Here is a 6365-nt window from a genome sequence, read left to right as displayed (position 1 = left end):
CTGACCTGATGTGTGAGCTTCTAAAGCATGGTGCTAAACCTACTGATGGCATCATCCAGCAGAGCAGCATGATCCGCATGTGCGCTTTGAGCCTTATGTGCCTACAACTACAAGGATCTGATGCCATTAATGCTGCCGCCGCCATGGTGGTAAGTGCCCACCTGCATCACGCCACCTGCCAAAACACACTCAGGTTTAAGTAGCATTGTCCATCTCTTCTATGTTCAATACGTACTGGCACTTACTGCACCAATGGCTTCAATTAAAGGGCATCACAAAAGAGTGCAAATTGATGTGTGATTGGATGAAAAAAGAGGACAAGCTTATCACCTTCAGCTTTTTCGCACGTCATGAGCTTGAGGAATGCCGCTTGATTCGTGTCAGAACTTTGGATGTTATGCTCAGGATACTGAAAGGGTCTTCCTTTCCTTCTTCCAAGGTTAGTGGAATTGGTGATCAGAATGAAGCTACTGTTGTATTTCTTTTGGTTACTCTATGTTATAGTGGGGTAGTCCAGTTATTAAATGCTGTTAAGCCCTTCTGTTTGTAATATAGGATTTATTCGTTTAGTTCTAAATGTATTTGCATGGGTCATTCAAAATGTTGGCCATAGATTTTTTTTTTACTTAGTGTTTAATGCTGATTGTGTCCTTCTGTTAATCAAATTCGGCTTTATTCATATCATTTAATGGAAATAAAAAGAGACTTGAAAAGTTGGTATATTCCTAGAGACCTTTGTTTGGATAGTAATTCTTGGAAATTAGCTATTGATGTGCCTGAACTGTGACTTGGCTCTTGTTGGGTTTCAAATCTAGCCTACCCCAACTTGCTTGGGATTAAAAGGCTTGGTTGTTGTTGTTGTATTCATATCATTTAATGGAAGCCTTGTGCCAGTGTTAAATTTTTACACTATTGGTGGTAACCATGCCAATCACTCAGGATAAATTGGACATGTTAATCTTAGGTTATCATGATGGTTGTGGCACCTATTTTGTTTTTGTGTAGTACTTGATTAACTGATTCATGACATTTCTTTTCTACTGCAGATGTGGCTTGATCTAGTGGCTAGTAACTAGAAACAATGATGGTGGGATGCTCCATGAGTGAAAGTTTATTTTGGCTGGAACACTTTGTTCACTAATATGGCAGTACATGCCTAGTGCTGTTGGGCATGGTTGTCAAATCAAACTGTAACAACTACTAGAATGCTATGTGCTATTTAAATTTGTTGCTCCAAAGAACGCTGTAAACAAAGGCATCCATAACTGTAACTTATAATGCTAGAAGTTACCGATTTGAGACAGCCTTTGCACTACAGATGCCTAGTTTGCAGCTGAAATTGCTTCTCTGTTGACTGAATGAGTATGAACCCTACAACGTTGGCGCGGAAGAATGAGATCATAGTATATTATACAGGAGATTAGCATTTCCTACCGAAATAGTTTGCTACATTTTTTTTGTCCATATACAAACATTTGCATAGGCACTGAAGGGGATCAATCTCCCTTTACATTTTTCTTCCACACTGATATAACACGGCCACAACAGCTACATTTTCTTAGCAATGCGTACAACTAATAAGCATCTGTGCGTCATAACACAATGATAGAAGACATACACAATACAAAATGAGTTGCACATACAGCGGTGCTAGTCTTTCCTTCTAAATCATACATTGTTTTCTTGGTAACTCTAAAATTATGCACCGGACTCGGTTAATATTTCTTGCTGCATCGGCGCATCGATTGAACTGGTTAGAAATGCTCAATGATGCAATAATAAATGTTTGCCAAACAAGCCTCAGATCCCATTAACACTTTTAGCTTCCAAAATTGGACAGCAATCTAATAAATTTGATGCAAGATAAGATGCTAGGCTCACACTCATGTGTTGGGGTTGGAGCTCATTAATTAAATTGTCTGAGTACAGTTTCACATGCAGTAATACCACCCGGGCATGTATAACAGATAGACAACTGCTCTAAGTTTTTGGGATTTACATCACACAGACAGCTGCTATATGTGTTTGCAAATTATTTAATGCTTGCATGTAGATGTAGCCATGATCAATCAATATTATCATTTTTATATGCCTTTGGCCTTGTTTAGTTCACCCCAAAAAAACCAAAAAATTTTCAAGATTCTTCGTCACATCAAATCTTACGACACATGCATGGAGCATTAAATATAGACGAAAACAAAAACTAATTGCACAGTTTGCCTGTAAACCGCGAGATGAATCTTTTGAGCTTAGTTAGTCCATAATTGGACAATATTTGTCAAATAAAAACGAAAATGATACAATACCCCCAAACCAAAATTTTTTGCAAACTAAACAAGGCCTATTGCTAATTCGTGCAAACAAATTTCTCAAAGTAAAAAGTATATTATATACATAATGTACTATAATATATTTCACAAGTTTACATTCATAGGTTCATTGAGTTTCTGTGATGAGTTTGACTTCAATTCAAAACCCTAATTTTGAATGCCATTTCAAATGCATAGTTTATGCCCTATTTGACTTTATGTCAAGTGTAGGGGATAAACTTAAGTACAACATTTAAAAATGAACTCCAAGTTTTGAAGATAAGTTTGAGTTCCAAAACTTGCCATTGCGTTGACCAAGTGTGGTTTGATTCAAATTTGGATTGAAATAGGGAGGGCTATTAAAATGAACTTTCTAATTCAATATTGGTTCAACCAAACGTGCCATTGAGTTGACCAAGTGTGGTTTGACTCAATAACACCTTTGGATGATAGTTGTGATCATTAACGACCAACCAATTAATATATAAATCAAATCAAGTACCAATTAGATTTAAAACCATAATTTCCAGAAAACCTTATTTTATCTCCTATTCAAAATCTAAAAAGAATTTGAGTGTGTGGTCGGAATCACCTTTGTAGATCTTGTCAAGGTGTACAAAGTAAGTATTCAAAAATTTTCAAGTTTCAATGAAATTTTGAAGTACTTTTGAAAATGATTTTTTCCAACAAATGTCCCCTATTGATTTTAAAGTCAATTTCAAAATCTATTCATAATTTGAAAATGTTTGTTATGGGAAAGTTGTAGAGAATAAAATTTTGAGCAAGTTTTGTATTTATAGATTTTCATGTTTCAATTCAAAATCAAGAGTAGTTTTGAAAATTCAATCAATGGCAAAATGATAATTTTTGGGGGATTGGTTGCCACCTCATGCTTACCGTCGGCGACCTTCCACGATGTTCATGGCGTGCCCAACTGCCTTCCTCGCGTCGCTGTGGCACCAGCAAGCACCTGGTGTGTCGATGGGGGAACCATAGGGTTCCTTACCATAGATATTCCTAGAAGACATGAAGCAAGGTTGCGTGCTAAAGTAGAAGTTTTATACGGACTGTATATGGAAAAATATCCAAAACTTAGTTTAGGACTCCGTCTTTGTATCCGACTAGGAACCAATGAATCCTCTGCAGCTCTTGGACTATAAAGGGCTGCTGAGGGTACCCCTTGTAAACACGAACAACCAATACAACGCAATACAAGTAGGCTAACACCGACTAGATGGTATAAAAATGCTTATCTCATCATACCTAAAACCGCCGAACTTCGTTATTTGCCGAAGCCCGAACAACTATCTCGGGTACCCCTGTGAAAGGTTATCGGTGGTAAAACATCGACAGCTGGCATGCCAGGTAGAGGCCTTCTACGAATTTTTTCTCAAGAGCTCGGTGGACCTCGACCTCATGATGGATTTTTCGGTGGGAACAACCTTCATCTTTGGATCCTGGATTTGCAAGACGGGCAACAATGGCCAGCTCTAGAGTCATCTTCTTGATGAAACAGAGATCGACAACATCAATATCGACTCCATGGAAGAACACTAACTCGCCGAAAAGCTGGCGGCACTCTTGACTCTTGATCTAGTTCACAAGATGCAAGAAGGCTATGAAACGACTCAGAAAAGGAAGCAGAATTCTACTCTAACTCAAAGACAACACTCAGGGCTTGGGTTCTTTTTCGTACAGACTCAGGAACTCTGCAACTATTATACAAGAGAGTTGAGGACGACAACGATAGTGATGGAGGACATGGAGGTGGAGGACAACAACGACAACATGCTTTTAAGTTGGGAATATGCTTTTATGTTTTAGCGGTATTTACCAACTCATGCCTTTGATAAGATTTGTTGAATGTGTTCTTTGAAATAAGTACAAAAAACACCGTTTCCTAAATATAATTTCTTGTGTCTAGCTTTCCTACCGCGTTCCCTTCACTCTCGACTAATGCTCGGTTAGTACCCATTTGAACAGGCCGGACCTCTATATAACTTGCAAAATCAAGAGTAAGGGACAGTCCTTCGTTTCTCCTTTGTGCAGTGTTGGACAGTCCTTTGTAAATGCCTGGAGTGATAATTGGGCCATATAGAGCCCACTACAATAGTTTCACTGTTACTATGTATATGTTTATATACTGGATATATCCCCTAAAAGTGGAAAGTTTCTGCCCATTGGACTTGCGGGCCTGGATATGTTGTGGGCTTTGGTGGACCTGTGTTCAAAAGGCTATTTTCTAATAGACGCACAAGCTGAGCCAGATTTCGCTGCACACTCTAACACCATCTGTGTAGGCCGCTGCTGAAGGAGAAGGCAATGAGCGACGGCCGATACCAGCCGGGCCGGTGAAAGCTCTGATTTGGTTTTGGTAATTAATGATGCTCAATGTTGCTAATGCTTTGCTCTAAGTGTGACTAGACACATAGCAACATGGTGGAGATGCCTAGGACTTGGTGATGGACTTGGACATGGTGATGATCAAGCTCCGAGGTTCAAGGCAAAGGTATCAAGAGAGGGTTTTTCCTGTTCCGGTGATCAAGACACTATAGAGAGTGTGTTCACATTTAGGATTGATAACCGACAATCAAGAGGGGAATCCACGGTTGACTCATGGTCCAAAGTGCCTCTAGATTCGACTTTACATGATGCATGAGAGGCTAACTAGAGTGCTAACACTTGCCGGACATTTCATGTGTGAAATGCTAACTCTTGTGCTTGAGAAGAGATCTACACTACTAGAGTTGGCCACCAAGGCAAGTGATTGGACTTGGATCAGAGATGGCGCGACGATTCGACGAAGAACTCACTTTTGACAGGCGTCGGACGCGACTGTCGGGGTGCGCCGGATGCACGGTTGAGTGCCAGACGCGGTCCAGTGGCCCTCGCAGTGGGGCTGTTCTCCTGACGTGTCCGACGGGCTACGTTGGACGCTGGCCTGGGTGCGTTCGACAGGTTTGGACTCCGGCGCGCCTCAGCTAGGTCAACAGCGTTGGACGCGACCGGAGGTGTGGCATCAGACACTGGTCCATACCTATACATCGTCCATTGAGTGCCTGCTGGGTGCTGTGTTGGGTGCTGTGTTGGGTGCTGTGGCCCCTGCATCAAACGTGGTCCGGTCGCGTCCGACAGGCCGTCTCACGTGGTCCAGTGACCCTCGCAGCGTGGCAACCCTACGAACGCTGCATCAGACGCACGTGGAGGTTGCATCGGATGCTGGTCGGACACAGACGTGGCGTGAGGAGATTCAAATGAAGCTGGCAACGATCGAGAACAGAGACACCGTCGGACGTGTCCGATGGTAAGCCTAGGATGCGTCCGACGCGTTCAAAAGAGGCGCCCGACTGCCCAACGGTTGGATTTTAGAGGAGACTCTATAAATAGATAGTGGTTGGCTTTGGGCTGGCTCTCTTGGCCATTTCTTCTAACCTGAGCATTCTTTAAGCAAGAGATACTCCTCCCCACTCATCACCTTGATTCTTTGATCATTCTTGAGTGAGATTGAGTGAGATCAAGTGCGTTGCATTGAGAGTTGCATCTAGAGGCACTTGTTCATCGAGTTTGCTGTGGATTCCTGTTACTCTTTGATGATTCCCGTCATCGTAGACGGTTTGGAGCAGCGGGTGGTGTTGAGCTCGACTTGGAGGTTGTTCGAGGCCACACCGGTGATCTTGTGAGGGGTTCTTGGTCCTTCCCCACGGGAGATTCACGAAAGGATACTCTAGTGGAGTGCATGTGGCTTGGAGGATCCTTGTCTTGTGTTGATGGTGTGGCTCCTGACAGCGGTCTTAGGCATTGAGAGCCAATTGAGCGAGCACCTCACCAAGCAAGTGTATCACCACAACCAGGACTAGCTTGCCGGGAAGCAAGTGAACCTCGTTAAAAAATCATTGTGTTGATTTGTGATTGCCGAGGTGTCTCCTCTTGTGATTGTTGTAGGTGATTGGTATTCTTCAAGGTGATTGGCCATCTTCATCTCAAAATTTTAACCAAGTTGCTAGCTGATCGACTGCAATGTAAGATCATCCAACTTGTACACAAGAACCAGTACAG

This window comes from Sorghum bicolor, chromosome 2 (genome assembly GCF_000003195.3).
Source record: "Sorghum bicolor cultivar BTx623 chromosome 2, Sorghum_bicolor_NCBIv3, whole genome shotgun sequence".
NCBI lineage: Eukaryota > Viridiplantae > Streptophyta > Magnoliopsida > Poales > Poaceae > Sorghum > Sorghum bicolor.
This window is presented reverse-complemented; position numbering follows the sequence as displayed.